The following is a 21379-nucleotide window of genomic DNA, read 5'->3' on the forward strand; positions in this document are numbered from 1 at the left end:
AGTCCATGCCTGTGCCAAGGCCCACAAAGGGCTCACGAATCCCCCAGGGTTGAAAGGGCAGATTCAGCTTTTAAACCATCCTCCTCAGCGCAGGGAGGGACAGATCAGTAACTAAAAGCAAGGCAGAGGTTAAGAGTCTTCCTGCCAAGAGGATGGAAAAAAAGAAGGTTTTTGATTTCTGTGCTCTCAAATCACAGAACTGGAATCACAGAAACAAGGGTTCAAAGGAACCTGGGAAACCACCCAGTCCAAACCCCCATTTCACAGACAAGCAAACCAAGGCCCAAGGGGAAGGGACTTTGCCCATGGTTGACAGGGCTGAATCCCAGGCCAGGGGTGGGTCACCATAACGCCCACCCTAACCCAATACATCAGACCAGCTGTGCCAAAGCTTGGCACGTGCTTGTGAATTCTGGAAGCACACAAACACCTGCATGCTGAAAACCATGGGGTGCACACATCTGATTCACCACGTCTACAACAGCCATGTGCATTTGGCACACGAGTCATGCTCCTTTCTTTAAGCCAGTTCATGAAATCAGAGCTTGTGACAAGCCATTTCCTTGCCATCAAGCCATTGTGTCCAGAGAAGACAGCAAAGTTGCCAAGCTGGATCTTCCCTCTCAGGACAGACTAAATTATAAGCACAAGCAAAACACATCTCTTCCTCAACCCAGCCCCCAGGCCTATTTTCACGTAAAGAAAATATTTGCAAACACTTAAGACAAAGAATTTGGTTGTGATGCCGAGATTTGGTGAGGGGAGTTTCCTCCAGGACGCTGGCATTGCCAATAGAGGACACATCCCTGTCGTCCAGGATTATGTCCTTGTCAGGCAGGGACAGGGAAGCTAGCAGTCTTCAGGAAGGAGTTGCAGGCACCCTGGGTGACAAGGACTGAGCCACTGGGAGGGAAACCCAAGAAGCCATGGGCAAGTGGCAGGTGAAAGGGACTCCGACTGGCACTTTTCTCTATAAATCAGTTAGAAAGTACTTTCTGGGCAGCTTAAGAGCCAACCAGGGTTGACGGTGGCAGTAAGTCCAGGAGGCACTGTGGGCCCAGGCTCTCCGCGATGATTCTCACTGAGGACAGCTTAGCCGGAGGCCCCTGGGGCTCATCCATCATCTTCCACCAGAGGCTAATTCTGAGACGTGTGGGGAAGAACACAGGCCCCAAGCAAGCCACGTACTTCTCAGGGAGAACAAGGCTGGGGGACAGGCCGACCAGACATCAGGAATCACTATGAAGCTACAGTAATTAAGACAGTGTGGTATTGGCACAGGGATAGATAAATAGACCAATGAAACAGAATTGAGTCCAGAAACTGATCCGCGCACATATGGAACTGTGATATATGAGAGTGGTGGTGTACAAATCAGCAGGAAAGGATGGACTCTTTAATAAACAGAGGGGGTAACTGGTTATCCATTCAGAAACAGGGGGAAAAAAGAAATTGGATCTTTACACCAGACACAAAAATCAATTCCAGGTGGATTAGAGACCTAAATGTGGAAGGCAAAGGCATCTCGTTTGGTCAGCTCTGGGTCTGGCCAAAAATTCTTGAAAACAAGTCTGCCCTTCCTGGAAGAGAAACTAGTGCCTTTTCTTTCCTGGGATGTTCACATGGGGCTCCTGGTCACTATGAGGACGGTGTTGGGGTCCCATCATCCTGCCACCCTGCCTCAGTGCCTCCTCCTCCAGGAAGTCTTTCCTGACTGCCACTCCCCAGGAGGCGTGAGTCACACCTTTACTCTGATGGCCCTGCCAAGTGCTCCCAGGACACCAACAGCCACAATCTTCACAATTGCATCAAAATCTCACACTTAGCACTGATTCTGTGCCAGGAGCTTTACCTGTACTGTCCCATTTAGTCTTCACAGTCACCCCTTGAAGTAGGCTCTGTGTCAGATGAATAAACAGAAACTTCTATTACAGAGGGGAAGTGACTTGCCTAAGGCCACACAGCTTCTAGGTGCCCAAGCTGAGATTCAAACCTGGGTCTATCCGACTCTAACATCTTGACAATTACCCTAATGATTTCCATATTGTGGGTCATGCCCCATTAAAAGGTAGTGAAATCAATTTGTTAGTCCCAATATTTTAAAAAATGAAATTAGGATGACATACAACAAAAAATATCCAAGGATCTCACACATGGAAAGGTTAAGTCCTGATTTGTGAATCTTTGCTTCACATACCCGTGGGTACTAGGTGGAGATTGAGATGTATTTCTTGCTATAGGTCACAACGAGCAGAGTTTGGAAAACACTGCCTTCATTCCATACAGCAGGGAGCTGTTGGGAAAAGGTCACTGTCTCGATTTTATCCCCCACGGAATGGGACTTGATCATGGCATTAGCCTCCTGATTTGCTAAGAATGGATTTGGAATAGAATCCCACTCGCCGGAAGCAGCTCCTTCAGTGCATTGCTGTGTGCAAAGATGAGAGGTCAAAATGTCTCCGATAAGGGGCATCTTCTAAAGTTCCTGGGCCCCCAGGAGTAGGTCCCAGCTCCTCCCTCCTCTCTGTGTTCCGTAATGCCCCAGTGCAGGCCTGCACATAGTGGGTATGTATTCACCCAACATTTGTTAAGCCGTGTTGAATACAATATGGTGTGTGAAACCAGACACACACTTTAACTCTCATCCACAAACCCCAAGAGAAAAGACACATGGCCTACAAATTCCATCCAAGAGGGACAAGAGCACAGTGTCATTGATTTACATGGGAAGTGGTCAGGAAGGGTTTCTTAGGGCAGGCCGTATTTAACCTGGGACTGAGCCGTCCCTGACCCCACGGCTGAGAGCAGCTGAAGGAAGGCTCTGAGGCAATAGGACAGGAGGGATCCAGAAACAGGACATGCAATAGCTCGAGGCAGTGAAATATAAAGGGGGAAGATGGAAAGATAGAGGTAGACCTACTGGAATTTGACAGTGAAGGGCTTGCACAATGAACACTAGGTGAAAAAAAGAACAAGTGCTCCTTCCTAGGGCCAGGTGGCATCCCAGCCAAGAGCCAGCATCCCTTCACCCCTCCCGGGCCTGCCCCATTCCTCGACTCCAGCCCCTCCTCTCTGACACGGGCTGGGCAGCGGGGTCTGCAAGGCAAAGCCTCTATTTCCCCCAAGAAATCAGAGCTGACCTGGGTTTAAGAGAATTGCAGAAAGGGTGGCCAGCAAGAATATCCTGCCTCTTAATGTATTTAATTTCCAGATAGAAGAGCTTTTTTTGCTATTAGTTTTAGTCAATAAATTCAGTATCAAACACAGTTCATCCAGTCACTTCAACAGTTGGGTCTGGATCATCTTTTCAAGATGTGAAATCGCCCACTTTCGTTACGCATGCGGTGGGAGGTCCAAAAATCCAGTCACTCAACCACTGTTGGCTCCCAAAAGGTAAAGCGAGCCTCCCTAAAGAGCTGGAAGTCCCTTTACCGTCTGTGTCTCCACCATCCCCACCTTGCAGGGCTTGCCCAGAACCCCACCCTCCTCTTTGGTGGGATTCCCAGCTCTTACTCTGTTCCTGCATAGCCAGGGGAGGCTGTCATGTAGTTTCGATGTTTAACTGTTCCCTAAGTCCTCACCACTGTCTGTCCCTTTGAGCTGCCTATGATTTCTAAAGGCAATTGCGTTCTCCCCAGTCCCCTGGGCTCCCTGCAACATCGCTACCCTGGCTGCTCCTTAGCCATTCCACACACTGTCTCACCTCTTCCTGGAGGGCCCATCTCACTCAGTCACTTAGAGAACTCCTACATTATCCACAAGACCCAGCTCAAATGTCACCTCCTCGGTGAAGCCATGCAAAGGCCCCACATTCCTTCAAAGAAATACTCTCTCCCTTGCCTATGCTTCCATACTTGGTGGCACTTTGCACAGACCTCCATTATCACCATGTATAATGGCTGTCTGTCTATCTCCATCCAGGTCGTCTTGAGAGCATGGAACATGAAACATCCCTAGAGCCCCCTAAGTGCTTGTTGAATGAATGAATGAATGTGTGGTCCAGTAGCATGTCATCAGCTACAACACTCAAAAATTAACTGGGAAGTGTTTGAACAAGAGCTCCATGTGATAGTCTAATAACCCCATCCCCTTTCCCCCTCTACCCTTCATCAAGTCAGGTGACCAGAAAGCAACATCCCTGTCCGACGTGGGTAGCACCTAGGGTAGCACCTTCACTGGTGTCTGATGGACTATCAGACATTCCACATTTGTAAGAGGCAATAAAAGAAAACAGCTACATAACAAACATTTTTTTAAACCTCCGGAGACACTGTTCATTAGAATATTCAAATTCCTTGTCAATCCCTCCTCCAATTCAATACCAGGAAAAAGTTATTTCCCCCAGATGAATCATTAATCTGCCTCTGCCTGAACAACAGGAACACTAGAAACCACTGCCTATCCCTTTTTGCTTTGACTGCCAGGAAACTCAGTCAAATTCGGTGCCTGATGACCACAACCACATCATTACTGTCTCCTGGCGCACCGATCTTCCCCTTTTCTCTACATAATTTCTAAACTTTTTTTCAGACTTAACTAAAACACATGTAATTGTTTATTTTGCAGGCCACCTCAAGTCCTTTGTGAAAGAGGGGGCTGAGAGATTGGAAAGAGAGGGAGAAAAGAAGATCAGGGAGAGAGAAAGAGAAGAGAGAAAGCATTATCGATGCCCCCTTGGTAACAATGGCCATCTTCTTCTATTTCTCATCGTTATTTGGGAAGCCAAGGGCGGAATGGTGGGGTGCAGAGGTACGCACACAGTGGCACATGCGTAAGTGTGTTGGTACACCCATGCACTTGGCTACCTTGTGTCCACCCCACCCCATCCCCAGCTACTGGCAGCCACAAGCAACAGCTGTGTTCCACATTTCTTACTTCTCCGAGCCTTTGGGCTTCTTTCTTAGAATGTCATTTCAGGCTTCTGCTCCCTCATCGGGACCCCCTGGTGCTGTCCTTGACCATGACCCAAGAAGAGAAATGAACTGAGGTCAGCGATTCACAGACTGCCCATTCCAATGCAACCAGTTGGGATAAAGCTTCCTCTGCCTGCTGCCGCAGACTCCTATAAGGCCTCAAGGTCAAGACCACCAGGCCCAGGTGTGTGCACTCTCCTCGCAGACAGCATGCTGCAGGTGATGGAAAGCCTTGCTCTCTCAAATGTCAGCACGAGAAGGATGCTCAGGGTCATCTTTCCCAATGTGGAGAAACCGAGGTACAGGGAGAGGGATGACTTCCTTAGTTAATTTTTATCCACATTTATAGCCCTTGACCCAGCAGTGGAAGAAACACTGAACTAGGAGTGATAACACAGGGCTCTTGTCCCAGCCCTGCCTCTTTCTCACCGGTGTGGCCCTAAGTAAGCCAGGCCAGCTCTCTGAGCCTCGTTTTCCTCATGAGTAAAACGGGAGTTTAATTCTAATCCCTCGCTGCCTGCTTGCCTGGGCGATCGTGAGCATCTAAGGAGTAAGGAGAGAAGTAGCACTTTGGAAACTAAGCGCCATGAGAGGTTAAGGAATCCTAGCAAGGGACTCGAGGAGGCATGTGCCCCAGGAGAGTGTGCGCTGAGTGTCATTTGGGTCCCTAGGAAATTACCTGGAAAAGGACTGCCTGGGGCTGCACCAAGTATTGTCTCATCAGCACGGGGCACCACTGCCATAGCATGGAGGAGAAAAGAAACACAGACACGTGAGAAGGAGGGCAGCAAGAAGGAGGGCAGTGCTTGGGGACAAGGCTGCAGGGCTGGCCACCTCAGATGGCCACCTCAGGCCAGGAGGCTTCCCATCACCTGCTGGGCCCCTCCAGGCTCACCACCAGGTGGCCCTTGGGAGCCAGGCCAGAGCCAGGCTAACCACTCCCATCCTGACCAGACAGCTGCCCGCCTCCACACCTACCCAGAGAAGGGCAGAAGCTGGAGCAGCAGAGGTGTGTCCCCCGGGCCTGGCACCATGAACTGAGACTAAGGAGGCAGAGGGATCCGCAAGGCCCTCCCTTCCCTGGCCTCTGCCTCCCCATTTCCCTGAGCACTTTGACTCGATGATCCCTGCGTCCCCTTCTACTGCTGACACTCCCTGCCTCTAGCACTGGCCATGTGACAAAGTCTGGAGTCCCTCTTCAGCAAGTGAGTTGCAAGGCACAAAAAGAGAGATGGTGAACTTATAGGTTGAAGGAGACTTAGAGACACAGCAATAGATCACAATGTGGACCCAGATTCAAACAAACTGTAAAAATATAACCATAAAAAAAAATCGTGACATGTAAGGATACAATTGGAAATATGAGAGCCAATTCAGCATCTGATGACATTAAGGGATTTTCTCACTTTTTAGGTGTGATAATGGTATCGTGGTTATGTGTTTTAAAGGTCTTGTCTTTTAAAGATTGACTCTAAAATATTTACAGATGAAATGATATAGTGTCTGGAGTTTGCTTCAAAATAAAGTGTGGATCACAAGATGGTGGTCCGTCTATGCAATGGAATACTATTCAACAGTGAGAAGGAGTGAAGTACTGGTACATGCTACCACATGGATGAACCTCAAAAGCATTATATGCTAAGTGAAAAAATCAAGATATAAAAGACATTCCATATAAATGGAATGGCAAATCTACAGACACACAAAGCAAAGCAGTGGTTGGCTGGAGCTGGGCTGGGAGAAGCGATGAACTAGAAACCGGCAGGAGAGGTCTTTTCAGAGTGATGAAACGGTTCCAAAACCAGACTGTGGTGATGGTTGCACAAGTCCTTAAATTTACTAAAAATCTTTGACTTGCACACTTACAATGAGTGAATTTTATGGCATAAAAATTAGACTTCAAAAAAGCTGTTAACAAATAAAGTGGACTGTGGGAGGAGGGGTGTCGATGAAACAGACTAGCGGTGAGTTGGTAATTGTTGAATCTGCGGGAGGGGTGCTTAGAGGTTCATTAGACTATTCTGTCTACCTTGAAAGTCTCCATAATTAAAATAAACCCAAACAGCACGTATTTGCCTTGTGGCACGGCCTGCCACCACTCATCAGCTGTCCAACAAACCCTTGTGGAATAATGAGAGAATCGCAGAGGCTGAGGACAGCCGGGAGTTTGCTCCCTCACCTCCTCTTCCTTGTGCCCCTGCCTTGTTCCTTGAAGGCCATTATCCCTGCATCTTTAGGGACTCCAGAGTTCCAAACACAAGAAGCCTAAGACTTTCTGTCTGCCTAGCACTTTCCAGTTTGCGAAGTCCTCGCAGTTCCATTATGTCCTTGGGAATCCTGGGATGTGGCGGACGTGGAAGTGGAGCTCGGAGAGGGGAGCCCCGGTGAGCAGCGCCAAGCTCAGTGCCAGCGCCCTGCCCCACAGGCAGAGCTGGGATTGGAAAAGACTTCACTACCAGCCCTGGGCGTGAAGCTCAGACACTCATGAGGGGGTGTCTTCCTCCCTGAAGGGCCCTGGCCACAGACCCAACTCTGCTCTTCCAGCTAGGGAGAGAGCCCTAAATCTGTAAGCAAGAAGGAGGAATGTTCCACATTTTTTAAACCTGGGTACACAAAAACTGCACCCAGCAAAGCCTATATTAAGAAGTAGGTCTGTCTTGATTACAAGGGATTACCCTGGCAGGAGGCCTGGAGACCTGGCTCTGCCCTGAACTCCCTGTGACCCGGGGCAGACCCCTCCCCTGGCCAGGCCTCAGTGAGGCCATCTGTCATAAGGGAGGCTCTGATGCCTCACTGAAGTCTGTGCCCCATAAAGGTGGGGTCCTCACCCTATGGAATGGGGTGCTCCTTGACATGGCCCTGGGTTGGGCTTAGGCTTCACTCTGTGGACTGGTGAAGGTGTTGCCCATTGTACCCCAGACCCCCTAACCCAGAGGCCTGGCAGCCATCGGGGGAGGCTGGGGCTGGGGCCTGGAGCCAGGAAGACAGAGTTCAAGTCTGACAGGGCCAAGTTTGTGCTGAAACTAGGCCAGGCCCCTCATGCTCTCAGGGTGTCTTTTCTCCTTTATAACACGGGGATATGCCACCTACTTCACAAGGTTGTGAGAAGGCACAAAATGGGTGATAAGAATGTCATGTCCTTGAGGGCAGGCCTTTTTCTTTTCAGTTTTTGAGTTGCCAGGGCCAAATATGTAAATAAATACTTTTAAAATATCTACTGGAAAAAAATATCATCCTTGTGATATAATAAGGAATGTGATACAATATGGTGATGGAAATATTCTGTATCTTGGACTCAAGGTCTATCAATGTCAATATAGTATACTATAGTTTTACAAGATGCTATCTTGGGGGAAAGGGGGTAAAATGGTATGTGAGATCCCTCTGAATTATTTCTTACAACTGCATGTGAATCTACAATTATCTCAAGATAAAAAGTTTAATTGAATGATGCTTGCAAAAGTACTCCATGATCTACAAAGTGCTACCATTAGTATTAACTAGGGGAAGAACATCTAAGGATGCTGAAAGGCCTCCCTCTTCCAAGAAGTCCTCCCTGGTTTCCCCTCCTCTGTGTTCCTGAAACACCCAAGTGTGCATCTTTCTACCACAGCACTTATCATTCTGCATTATATACTTAACTGTTTAGGGCCCTCATCTCCCAGCTAGAGTGTGAGCTTCATATGGATGAGACTATGTCTCCCTCATCTTTGTGGCAGCAGCTCCTGGCCCAGTGCCCAGCTCTGAACAGATGTGACATAAATGTCTGTGGAACCAAATGAACTGGGACAGGTACCATGGCCTGGCTCTTCCAACAGTGCCAGAAGTACTTCCCAGGGTCACTGAGAGGGTAAGTGATATCAAGGTGCTTTTATTCATCAGAAGGCACCACAGGCATGGACGGAACATACTCTATTCATTTTGTTCTCCAGAGCTATGCTGCGCCTGGTTCAAAATGGTTTGCAGTGGAATCGAGGGGCTTCCAAGAAGAGATTTGCAAAGTTTCAATGATTCATCCCCCCTCTCTGTTTGCAGCCTGGCAGGCAGCCCTCCAGCACCCCGCAGACAGGCTCCCAGGTGGTATGTACCCACAGGGGAAGCCCAGGGGAGGAAACTGAAGTTAGATATTGTGGCTTCTGTAGGGAGAAACTTTTCCAGCAATGACTAAGCAGGAGGCCCTTTTCTCTCCCTGGCTTCTTGCAGAATTTTAATGAGTCTGAAATCTCAGGGCCCAAAGGAGCTCAGGGGTTATCTCCAGTGACAGGGACCTCACTACTTTCGGAGGCGGGTACTCCACAGCCACACAGCTCTGGTGGGAGAAAGCGCTAAATGTGCCCCTTGAGGCCTCCCCGCGTTGGTCCTGGGTGTGTTCTCTGGGACTCCAGTTTCAACAGATGTCCCACAGGTGCCAGTGTCCTCCCTGCCTGGATCCAGAGCAGGGCCCCAGGCCCTCCACTCCTCATCCAGACACGGGTCTGACTGGAGCCTAAGACATGTTCTTCTGTTTTCCTGGTAGCTTCGTCTCCTGACTGATTCATGCTATTCTCACAGTCAATGCAGGGCTCACTCTAAGTTCATTAGAAATGGAAAGTGATTATGTAAGTATTCATTTTCTCCTTCCCCTAACCAGTGTGCTATCTGTAAGCTCACAAGTCTTCCCAAATACAAGGACAGAAAGGTTATCCTGACAAGGATATCCTTGTTACGCTGGCAAGGCTTGGAGCACCAATCTCCATTGCTGGAGAATGAGAACTTGGACTTGGTAGCCAAGGACCCAATATTCAAGGCCTCCTGAATGATAAGATCCCAGTGGGTCTAAATCCTGGTTGCGGTGGGGACTCCCTGTCTGGGGAGGCCCTGGCCCTGCTCCAGCTCTGCCTGGCTGCGCCATGAGCAGCTCCACAGTCTGATGTGGAGAAGGAGGAGCGAGAGTTCCAGAGACAAAGCTCCATCTCCAGGCAGCCGAATTCCATGGGCTTCCTCAGGTGATCCACGGTGAGCCTGGCTGTCCCTTCCTGCTACAGAGAGGCCCCTTACCCCCAAGGAATGCAGGACTCAGCTACCACAGGGTCCAAACGGGGTATGCAAAGGAGGAACCCCATCCTCAAGTACTCACATGGGAGGGGAGAAGTCTCCCCCAAATGCTCATAGCTCTCTTTCCGAGTGACTTCCTAGCTGTGGGGAGGACAGAAAGGTTATCCTGGGGCAACAAAGAAATGAAAAGTTGGGCCCGGTGCAGTGGCTCATGCCTGTAATCCTAGCACTCTGGGAGGCCGAGGCAGGTGGATCGCTCAAGGTCAGGAGTTCGAGACCAGCCTGAGCAAGAGCGAGACCCTGTCTCTACTAAAAATAGAAAGAAATTACCTGGCCAACTAAAAATATATATAGAAAAAAATCAGCTGGGCATGGTGGCACATGCCTGTAGTCCCAGCTACTTGGGAGGCTGAGGCAAGAGGATCACTTGAGCCCAGGAGTTTGAGGTTGCTGTGAGCTGGGCTGACACCACGGCACTCTAGCCCGGGCAACAGAGTGAGACTCTGTCTCAGGAAAAAAAAAAAAAGAAAGAAATTAAAAGATGGTCAGATGCGTTGGCTCACATCTGTCATCCTAGCACTCTGGGAGGCCGAGGCAGGAGGATCGCTTAAGGTCAGGAGTTCAAGACCAGCCTGAGCAAGAGCCAGACCCCCGTCTGTACTAAAAATAGAAAAAAATCAGTCAGGCGTGGTGATGCGCAACTGTAGTCCCAGCTGCTCAGGAGGCTGAGGCAGGAGGATCGCTTGAGCCAGGAGTTTGAGGTTGCTGTGAGCAGGCTGACACCACAGCACTCCAGCCTGGGTGACAGAGGGAGACTCTGTCTCAAAAAAAAATTTAAAAAGTCACTTCTATCAAAAAAAAAAAAAAAATGCAAAGAGAAGACTTCCCTCTGTACTGCCAGATCAGCAGGGTGGGGACAGGGTGGGGGCAGGGAGGCCTGGATGCTCTTCCTCCCACCACCTCTGGCCTTGTGGTGATGCACGCACACACATGCACATGGACAGACACGTGCCTCAGGCCAAAGGCCACCTCTCTGCCCTTCTGCTCCCTGTCAGAAAGGACTTTCTAACAGGTGATGCTCTGCAAAGGCATATACAAGCAGCCTTGGGAGGGAGTGCCCTCCTGGTCACCAAGGATTCCTAGGACCAAACAAATTGTGCAAGGGAACCACCGGGAAAAGAAAGCCAGGAAGGCCAGACCTCCCACAGGGAATCCAGACTCCTGTTTGCAATTCAGACGACTCTGCCAGCTCTCACCTAGACCCTCACTCCTCTTTAACAAGAGTCAGAAAAGCTTGCATTTACTGGGTGCCTACTATATCCCGGGTACTGTGCTAGGTATTAAAATGCATTAATTCATTTAATTCTTTCAACAACCCTACAAGGTATGACTAGCCCCCCTTTACAGGTGATGAAAATGAGACACACAGTGCCAAAATAACATGCCCAAAATCATCCCCCAAGGGATCTTCAGTGCCACTATAAACCACTTCTCTGCTGCTATTATTAACCCCATCATGTTACAGATGAGAGCACTGAGGCTTAGAGAAGTTGAGTCAGTTGAGAACAGGGGGTTAAACCCCAGTTCTGTCTGATTCCAAAGCCTGTGTTCCTTACCAGGATTCTAAACTGCCTCACAACAAGGTGCTAGAGCCAGAGGGGACACCAACCACTAGGCCAGGCGCACCTGCCCGTGTTTTGTGACCTCTTCAGACAAACTACCTGACCCTAAGCCTCTGACATGGCCCTGCTCTCCACCCTGACTGCCCTCTCCCTTCCTCTCCTCCCGTCCTGTCTGTCTGCCCCTCCCAGGCCTGGCTGAAGAATGACCTCCTATAGCAAAGGTTTCCAGACTGGTTCAGTCTGGGTGTCATTAACTTTATCCTTTATTCTCCCCATATAGACAGAAGGCTCCTATGAAAACAACTGAGGAGATGGTGATGCTCAGATTTAATGTCAACATTAGCAGTTCATCTTAACATTAGTGGGAAAAAACAGAGAAATAAATGGTAACATGTGGCACTGTTAGGACCATCAAAGAAAAATCAGATATCTGACTGTTTGATTCAAGTCCTTTCTGTTCTGTATTGAAGGTGACATTCTGGCTTTTAGAAGGGAGACACTAGGCTAAGGTTTTAGGTACGATGTGTAAACCCAAATTTTAGCTGATAATAATAACTAAAAAACCAGTGCAGTGACAATGGTGTTTTTGTTTATATGCCTTTTTATCAAGGTTAACTTTACTTAAGAGCCTCTGCTTTTAATTATGAAAAATATATTTTCATTTTGCAGTTATGTATTAATTCCTTGAATCTTGCATTTCATACCTGGAAACAAAGCATAATCACTATTTTTGTGCTAATACCTACAATTTACCTAGGCAAGCAAGCCATTTGCCTTGAGACTGGACAAGTAAACAAACACACTTCTCCTGAAGGATGGGTTTTAGTTTGATTTTTAACAATTCCTTTTTCTCCCTCATACACATACCGACATTAATTTAGCCTCTGGATTTTATTTCCTTCACCTCTCTCCCACAAATCAAACCTCAAATAACATAAAACTGCTGGCTAGAAACAGGCTTCACACAAACAAACAAAAGCTTCCAAGCCAAAAGCAACAGAGATGTTCCCATCTCACCATCCAACTATCTCTACCTCCTCTGCCTGGTCCAACAAAACAGCCTCTCTCTGCCCAACTGCCCTGGAAAACCCTGGAATATCTCATTTTCATTTCCAGGAGGGTTAGAGGTTTGATCCTCAAATAAAAGAAAAGTTCAGTAATCACAGTAGGCTGGGAAAACCCAGGCAGGAGCCTCCTTGCCACCCTCTGTCAAGCTCACAAAGAGAAAAATCGTACCATCCGACATGGTTGGGAGAGTTTAATCCAAAGCAGTGCTAATTAATATCCCCGGCTTTCCAGAAGCCAATGCCACATGCAGCTGCGAGGGCAACAAGGCTGTTCTCCCTGCAATTTTATGGGAAGAACATTTTCATTACAAAGCCTCCTCCCAGATCCTCCTCTCTCAGCCAGATTAGCCTCGAGAAGGAAGCGGATGATCCATATATCAGAACTCCTTCTCTCCCCATTAATTTTATTATTTATACTTCATTTTAAAAGTTTATTGCTGAAACTCCCTATGGACCTGGCCAGGGCCCTCTGACAAGCAGGTTATCTTCCCAAATCCCCTTCTCAGAGGGAGTTTATGCACATGTCACCAGAATGTGTCAACTTTTTGAAATTTGCCTTGGAGAAAAAGCAGACTCCAGTGGCAGTTTCTCCCACCACCTTTTATTTTTTTTATTTTTTTTAAATAAATGTGGAAGGTTCTAAACTCACCCTTTTGTGAGATACATGAGAACTTGACCACTCAGTGTGAGCTATGGGTGATCCCAGAGACCCTGAAAGCCCTATGGGATGGCCCTATGTGTCCACCCACTCCCAGTCAAGCATCCTCAGCTGTTTGGGCAGTGTGACCCATTTTTAACCCAAACCACCAGACCCCGGGCAGGCCTGGAGAGGCCACGTGTCTTATCATTTTGTTCTAAAACCCCACGTGCTCAAGGCTGTCTCTTTCCAGCCTCCTAAAGGGACCCCAAATCCAATCTAAACGTCTCGAATTTACCTGTTTGTCTTTTATACATATAAATAGCTGCATTTCCATTCTCTCTTTATTTCTCATTTTCATTTGGTTCTAATATCTGCATGTAAATGTCGGAAAATAGCATCTGTAATTGGAGATTATGAAGTATGGCCAGCTCCTGACAGGCTGCTAAGGAAGATGGATTATCCTCATTTTTCTGTAAATTTTGTCAATTTTGGAATTCATAAGCTATCAACACTGATCAAAATGGGACTTCACAGCTGTGTCAAAAAAAAAAAAAAAAAGAGAGAGAGAGAGAGCAAGAGAGTGCTGGCGGCGGGTGCGCGCAGGAGCCAGCGACAGGCAGCCGTCGTGTGGGCGCAGCAGATTGGATGCCCGGCGTCGCGGCGGCCACCCTCGTCCCTGTCCCCCTCCCCTCCACGCTGGCAGCTCCCTCAGCACCGGGCCTCACTGGGACTCGGGCTGGGGCTGCCTCGTCCCCTGTCTAAATCAAATAGCTAAATCACGAGGCTGGAAGGCCGCAAATCCTCCAAGGCACCCACTCAAACCTGGGCTTAATTTATTGCCCGGCGCTGCCTTTCCTTATTTATCCGGAGTCGGCGGCTCCAGGCTCGGCCTCGGAGATGTTCTACTCCTTCCAGACCATCACGGCCCACTTGAGGCAATTGTGTTGGTCTCTCTCTCTCAATTTTCCCATTACTGGGAGTAAGTACTGTTGGGACTCTGTAATGGCCCGACTGCAGCCCATATCAATAACAGATGAGGTTTAATCGTCCAACACAAAAATTATTTAGGCGCAGTAAGGACATTCAATGTCATTTGCATAATGGCATTTCTATCGCACGCACCTAACCCGTCTTGCATAAACAAGGCCTTGGGACCATAAATAATAATAAATCATGACGTCTGCACGCCTCTTGCGGTAATAGGAGCCACTCTTTGTGGAAATTATTTCAGCAGGAAATGGGCACCGTAATTTTAAAGACATGTGGTGCAGGGAGGCGCGGTAAATCATGCGCCTGCGCACAGGATCCCCAGGCGCTCCCAGGACCTGCCTTGAGCCCAAGGCGACATCCCCCCGGGCAGCTGGAGAAAGAGGGCAGGCCTCGGAGACACGTCTGGGGCCTCTGGAGCCGACACCAGGATGTGCCACTGTCCCAGGAAACAGCGGGCGGGAGGGGCGGGACGCTCAGAGCCCAGCAAGAGGAGGGAGAATCAGATTTGGACCTGGAGAGGCACCCAGGACTCAGGGTCACAAGCCGTCTTTGCTTGAGGAGAATGGAAGCTCCATGAGGGCAGCGATTTTCGATTTTCGTCTGGGGCCATGACAGGGGAAGTTCCTGGGGGCAGGTAGCGAGTGGAGAGAAGAGCCCTGCAACAGGTTAAGGTAGGACAGGCAGACCGGAGGAGGAACTCCGGCAGGTACTGGCACAGAAGCGCTGGCCCCGCCGACCTGGCGAGCAACAGAGTGAAGATGCTCAGTAAACTCCAACAGGCAGCTGTGGGTGAGAGAAAGCGCACAGATTGGAGGGAGGCAGACACGCAGGGTGAGAACTCAGCTCTGCCAGCCTCGGAGGACCGCCTCAAACCTCCGTGCCTTGACTTCCTTGTCTGGGCAATGGGCCGAATGACAGTTCTCACCTCCCGGAACTGTTCCAAGCATTAAATGAGGATATGTGTGCAAAGTGACCAGCACTTGATTGAGCTTTGCTACCATTATTATTTTTACTGCTGCTGTTATTCTTCAGGAAGCAGCGGAAATGAGCTCAAGTACAAGCCCTGCCTCTTACTAGCTGTGTGATTGGAGGCCGTCTGTCCTGAGGGGACACCTCCACTACCCAGAGTCTCCGCGCGGCAGTGTGCTTGGCAGTTGGTGGCCAACACATGAATCTGTGTGTCCAGGAGCCTGCCCTACTGCTCGGCGCAGGGGAAGGACCCAGTGTCTGCGCTGCAAGGGATTTGGGGTCTCCCCATCCCCATCCCCCCAATTTTCTTTTTTTTTTTTTTCTCTTTTACATTTCAAAGTGTCACTCTTGCACAGGGGCCATGCTCATCTTCTCTGCATCATTCCAATTTTAGTATATGTGCTGCCGAAGCGAGCACCCAATTTTCAGATAGAAGTTGAGGGGGAAAGACTTTATCAAGGGGACACTGTTGTGAGACAGGTGGCCCCAAATCAGAACTCGGGTCTCAGGAAAAGCAACACTTGCAACTGGGAGGAGCAAAGAGGCTGCATATCTCCGCTCTCACTTGCTTGCAAAATGGGAATAATAGCTTCTGTCTGCTCTCATGTCACAAAGGTGTTAATAGGGATCAAATAAGGTCACAGATATGAAAGCAGTCAGGGAATTTCACAGCCCTTTAAACAGACAAAACCTCCACCACCACACCATGTGCTGGTAGAGCTTGAGGAAGATCCAGGGGTGGGTACAGGTACAAGGCCCTGTTCTGTTGCAAGAGTTGTGCTTAGCTCTGACGCAGCTTTCACGGTGGGCTTCACTCTAACTCAATCAGAGAGGTATTGTTATTCTTCGTCCTCTTTATAGATGCAGAGACTGAGGCACAGAGAGATAAGTGAGAGTCTCATGATCACACAATTAATAAAATTTTAACCTAGATCATGAAGCTACAAATGCTGATGTTGGAGGCAGAGATTTTAGCAGAGGAGCTATAGAGATAGTGGAGCTGGGCTTTTCCCCTCCAAAATGGGTGAGCACAGGTGAGCACCGGTCATGGCCAACCAGGCACAGCTGACTCTACCCTATAGTGCTGCAAGTGCCTCATTCACCAGGGAGCATAACAGCACTGGCCCCTGTCTCCCAGCCCTCTGTCTGCACTCAGCCTTCATTTTCCCCACCAGGGCCTCAGTGCCCTTGGGCTTCCCCTCCTCCAGTGCAAGCGCCATCCCAGCCCTGCCCAATCCTTCTATTCTTCCCCATCTCAGGCCCACCATCTGCCACCCCAACCAGTTCACATTCTTTTCTCCCCATACCCCGTGATCAGAATCATCTTGCCTTGTGGGTCTCTGGTCTGTACTCAGGACAACCAGGTTTGCCTCCCCAGGGACGCTGCCTTAAGGTGCGTGCCAGCCAAGGGGGGAGCACAGGTGAGAGGGGAAGCCTAGGTCCCCAAATCCTCCCCTGTGCCTGCCTGCCTGGCTCCTAGCATCGCACAGCGGTGGCTCCAATCCATTGTCCATTCTCTCCTGGCCCTCATTTCAAATGGTTACACCTGGCCTCCGGGACATGAGCTGGAGTTTTACACACCCAATGTTACTTTTGAAAATCAGAACTTCATGATATGATAAAGCTGATGTTACTCACTTACTTCAACTCCACTGAAGATATTGCTGAGGATTTGTGGATTAGTTCAACATTGACATATGCACATACAAAAGCCACATCTTTGCAAACTACTTAACACCAGAAAAGAAGCCCTAACAATCAATATGTAAGGATTCGGGGTAAAATAATGTGGCAGGAGAATTTTCACAATAAAAGCAGAAAAGATACTTGAAAAACTTTGAGAGGAGTAAACGCGTCCCCAAACAACCTTGTGCCTATTAGCCATGGCAATGTTCATTAACTTTATTTATTAATTCACTCATGTTTTCATACCTCACTGCTTTCCAGGAAAGATTTAAGCAGCTCACAATGATGCAAAAACATATATATATGGAGGCATGGAGAGAAGAAAGGAAAGCAAAGGAGAGAACATAAAATGGGGCCGACCACAAACACGGACAACATGCTCATGTTGACAGGCTCCATGCTTCACAGGGACCCTTCCTTAAACCTCCAACAGCCCTATGAGACAAGCACTCACCATCCCCATTTTGTAGATAAGAAACTGAGACTTACCAAGGCCAAGTAACCTGCCAGAGACCACCCAGCTGGTCGGTGATGGAGTTGGGATGGCACCAGGGCAGTCTGGCTCCAGAACCCACGCTCTCCACACCCTCAAAGCCCAGAGATGAGGCTAGAGGCTTATGAACTTGCTCCAGGAGAGACTGTGTTTGGCTTCCTAACTGCCTACTGGAGAAGACAAACATGGTACAGGACCTCACAGAGTCCATGAGATGCAAACTGTCCATTCATTACTCAGAGGTTCTCCCACTGACCCTCAGACCAGGCAGGATTTCTCCTAAGGCCTCCTAAAGAGCAAGCTGAGAAATCACTGAATGCCGTTCAGATCCAGGGATGATTTCCACAGGTGATTTCTTAGGATGTCCCTTACACAGGGTCAGACATCACCCCCAAAGTGCAACTCAGTAAAGTAACTTTAAGGGGACCACACCGGTGGTTCCATTACCCAATTGCATGGCTTGATCTGGGAATGATTTTAAAATAAATGAAAGGCATGTAAATCATATGTTCTCCCAGCAATCCTCCCTAGGTATTACTTCCTGGAGCCAAACTAATGATAACAGTGGGAGGTACTTTGATTCCTAACAAGTGGCAGGGCAGAAGCTGCTCTGTGTCCACAGCTAAATACAGACTCAGCTGGCAGTGGCACTGACACCCCTTGTGAACACGGCACAGCCTGATGGGGACCCAGGCCTGAAGCTGCACAGAGTGAGCCAAGAAACCACCCACGGACAGGGACAGGAATCCTCCTGAGAAGATTGCTCTGGACCCTCTCCAACACCCAGACCTACAGATGATGGAGACTCCGAAGTTTTTCTCCATTCAGCATAGCCACAGGCGCATGAACTAAAAGGGACTTGCAGCAGGAGCAGTCACACGCCCACATCTGTCGCAAAAAACAAAGGACATAAAACTCCTCTGGACAACTATCTTTGGTCAGTGCTACTTCCAGTACCTTCCAAGATGAAATCTATGCCAAGATAACCCACTTAAGTAGCCTGTCAAAAGGGATTGTTATTTATAAATCTGTTTAATAAAGAAACACATCCTAAAAATAGTAACTTTTATTTTAGAATGCTTGCTCCGCCGCCATTCTTTCTGGCAGGTTGGATCAGCTGGTGCAATTGTTCAGGCCACTCCTTGAATGAGATGGAGGAGCTGGTCTTCAAATCCCAGCACCGCAACTCACCAGCTGTGTGGCCTTGAGAAAGTTACTTGGCCATTTTGCTCCTCAGTTTCCTTTTCAGTAAAATTAAGATACAAGTACTCACCTCATAGGGCTGTTGAAGGAATTAAATGAATTAATACATACAAAGTGCTCAGACCAGTGCCTGGCACGTCGTAAGTGCTCTATTATTATAAAGTGAGTAGTCAGGGACTGGAGAGTGTTTAGCTTTGAGTTCTCTACACCAGGATGCACACATACACCTCCTCCTAAAAGAGTGTGCAGGAGACTTTGTACTGCTCCATCAGGAATCTATTCCCTCCAGCCCTGAGGTTTGCAGCGGTGCCATGGCCCAGCTGCCCCTGAGCTTCAGGAACTCTGCAATGCCAAGCCACGCTGCTCCGAGTGTTCCTCTGCATGTCTCCCAGTGCACAGATGGACAGCTTGAATTTTTAAACCAGGGATCTGTTAATGGAACCAGTCAGAGACTCAGAGAAAACCCAAGCAGTTGACCTCAGTTTGCAGCACTGGGAAAACAAGCTTCCCCAGAACCAGCCAGAACCCCGGCCACACTCACCAGGTTGAAACCTCTAGAGATTATGATCCCAAACCTTCCCTATTAAGGGATCTAATGGCCAATGTCAGCCCTTCCCATAAGACTTTCCTATAGCTAAGCTTCTCCAAGGCAATGAGGGATTCATCTTTCAAGGTCATGTGTGACTATGTCTGAGCTGTTTTGCCCCCACAGCAGTTTTCTGACCACCAGGTAATGGAAGAGAAAATCAGGTGCTGGAGGTGGTAGGTAGGTCATGAAGTCCCCAGGACCCTCTGTGGTTTTAGTCCTTTTTAAGTTATTTGGAATTCACTGGTGATCTGGGAAGCATCCCCAGGAGACACTTGAGGCAACTTCTTTACCAACAGGCAGGTCCCCAACAGAATTTGAAAGCGCCATGGCCCACTTTCTACGTCTTAGTTCCTAACCTCGCAAACCCCAATGTGTAACGACAAGCCAGCCATGTCCGGGGCCAAACAGGAGGGAAATGGTTATTTTTTCCAAATTCCAAATGTTCATTCTAAAGAGGGTCAGAAGTCCAGAAAAAGGATAATAGCAAGAGAATTTATAGTGCTGCCCCTAGGGCAAAGCTATCATAGGATTTCTCCAGATTTATTCCATATGCTATAGTTGACACAGATTCTATTCATAAATTGTTGAGAAGAACCCACATAAATGAATATACCTGTTCCTAAAAAGGTATCCCATAAGGAAGCAACACACCCCTTCCCAGCGGCTCCAGATGTGGCCCCGTAGCCCACCACCAGTCCTCACCCTCAAACGTCCAAAAGTGAAAAGTGCTGAAGTTTAAAGATAAGAAAAATTACACTGTGCATCTGAACCTACCATATGTCTTACAGGTAAATGTAATGAAGAAATTTTAAACCTTGCTGTGGATCAAGTGTGATTTTCCCTCAGTTTCCTCATCTTTTAAATAAGAAAAATAAATAAACACCTACCTGGAAGGGTTTGTTATGAGGATTAAATGAGATAATACAATTAAGGCATTTAAGGAAATGCACTGTCCAGATATTATATTATTGTATTATATTATATTTCATTATATTATATATTATGTGTGTGAGAGAGCATATATATATATATATATATTTTTTTTTTTTTTTTTTAAACAGACTTCTCAGAGCCATTACCCCTACCACACCTCAGGCTCCAGCCACCTGAAACCACTTCCCCTTTCCCAGCCTGAACGTACATGCACCTGTCTCTGTGCTGTTGGTCTTCCTCTTCCTCTTCCCCCTTCTTCTCCACCTGGCAACCTCTTGCTCATCCTCCTCCCCACTCACAGCATGTACAACTCCGCACCCACCAACTATAAGCACTGTGGGGGCAGGAGCCTGATCTGTCATCGGGCCATTCCCTGAGTATGTAAATAACAATGCTAAATAACATCCACTGAATACCTCCCATGTGCTGGGCACTGTCCAGGGTCTTACACACAAGAGCCTCACACTCACACCAGCATGGCCAGCTCCCCTTGCAGATGGGTAAACTGCGGCTCAGTGAGGGTGAGCAACCCGTCCTGATCATACAGCCAGCAGGCACGTGTGCCAGACTCCAGGACCAGGCCCACTCCAGCGCCCTTGCTCCTACTGCCTTGCCACGTGGCCAACGTGTAGGCACAGCCTGAGCATGAGTGGGAGCATCAGGTGTCCCCAAGGGCACAGTCATGAGGGCTGGCAGTCCCATCTCTTCCTCCAGGAAGGCCATGCGGAGCTCTGCTAGGCTAGTCCCTTAGGCCAGCAGGCTCCAACCTTTTTGGCACCAGGGACCAGTTTCACGGAAGACAATTTTTCCACAGACAGGAGTGGGGAGAGGGTAGGGGGAGGCAGAGCTCAGGGGGTGCCACTGTAAATACAAATGAAGCTTCGACGGCTTCCCGGCTGTGCGGCCCCAGGTTCCTAAGTTTCATGGAAGACAATTTTTCAATCTTTCCACAAACAGCGGCCGGGGTGGGGGTGGGGGTGGGGGCTGCAGCAGAGCTCTGTGGCCCAGTCCCTAACAGTCCACGGACCAGGGGTTGGGGATCGCAGCCTTCGACTATCACAATCTGAGTTTTAATACCTTCTCCCTCCCCCGGAGGCAGATCTAGGAGACCAGAGAACTCCTGTCCTGTGATGCACCAAAAACGAAATATTAATTTGTTTGTTTGTGGGGGGAAGATTCTTATAGTACAATCCAGAATTAATAATTTATTACAAAGATTTCTTAGCTCCTCAGGCAGAAG

General features: G+C 48.6%; 1 protein-coding gene and 1 non-coding gene across 2 annotated transcripts in view; both read right to left on the reverse strand.

Annotated features, from left to right (window-relative positions):
* The window catches only part of PAX5 (paired box 5), a 151147-nt gene that overhangs the window by 72708 nt on the left and 57060 nt on the right, over positions 1 to 21379 (reverse strand). The gene's annotated exons all lie outside the window — the stretch shown is intronic.
* LOC138388847 (U6 spliceosomal RNA) lies at positions 15547 to 15653 on the reverse strand. The gene has a single exon (XR_011234325.1). It is a non-coding gene; the product is annotated as a U6 spliceosomal RNA (small nuclear RNA).

Source organism: Eulemur rufifrons, chromosome 7, assembly GCF_041146395.1.
Source record: "Eulemur rufifrons isolate Redbay chromosome 7, OSU_ERuf_1, whole genome shotgun sequence".
Taxonomy (NCBI): Eukaryota; Metazoa; Chordata; class Mammalia; order Primates; family Lemuridae; genus Eulemur; species Eulemur rufifrons.